Source organism: Brachycentrus maculatus, unplaced genomic scaffold (genome assembly GCF_059751285.1).
Source record: "Brachycentrus maculatus isolate JH-2025_06_01 unplaced genomic scaffold, ASM5975128v1 h1tg000216l, whole genome shotgun sequence".
In the NCBI taxonomy this organism is placed as follows: domain Eukaryota; kingdom Metazoa; phylum Arthropoda; class Insecta; order Trichoptera; family Brachycentridae; genus Brachycentrus; species Brachycentrus maculatus.
The window spans coordinates 1,728,817-1,729,701 of record NW_028280967.1 but is presented as its reverse complement, the minus strand read 5'-3'; positions in this window follow the sequence as shown (position 1 = coordinate 1,729,701).

Sequence of the window (885 nt, the reverse complement as noted above, 5' to 3'; positions counted from 1 at the left end):
TCAATCAAATAATACATGAGTCTGAAGAGAATGAATACACGTTGATGGTTCACCAAAAAAAGTTAAATTGGATTTTTACTACTTTTATGTATAAAAAAACATGTGTTTGATATTTAACAATGAATTGACTGCATACTATAAATTTGTTTGAGTTTTTTTATCCGCCTCCGTAGTGTAATGGTCAGCACGCTCGGCTATCGTTCTGGAGGTCCCGGGTTCGATTCCCAGGAGGGGTCAAATAAATGTAAGTGATTTTTTCACTCTTATATCTATTCAATATTACCCTGGACTGGTACCTGAAGCGGAGGGCTGATCACCTTTCCTTCGTCTGTTAACGATCAAGATAACACTGTGTTTGTACAATGCAGTGCCCTATGCACCATTGGGGTGCGGGTAAGGGTTTGAAAGGATATTATCATGGAAAACTGCTTCTTAAGTACTCATATATGTTTAAAAAAATTCCACAATTGATGTATAATTTTGCATTTAAATACGCATATCTGTTTAAATCCACATTTTTCAATTGTGAAAGACGTCTAGAATCTTCAAGCTGCCTCAAAATATCATCAAATCTTTAAAATATAATACTGACATACTCAAAATTATCATACAACAAGCAAATTAAATATTTATGTACAAATGAAAAACAAATTCACGTATAAATTGTTCATATTTAGAAAATGTCAATGCTTACAATATTTTATATACAAAAAAGAACTAAAATTTAATATTTCGTATAGCTAGATTTTTCAAGACATAAGAATTATTTTTCAGCTATATTTACAATAAAATAATTTCAGTCATGAAATGAGCTAAAAAAGAATATTTAAAAAGCATCTTGCAAAACTACATTCAGTCATATTGGCAAATATTTTAAATACGCAA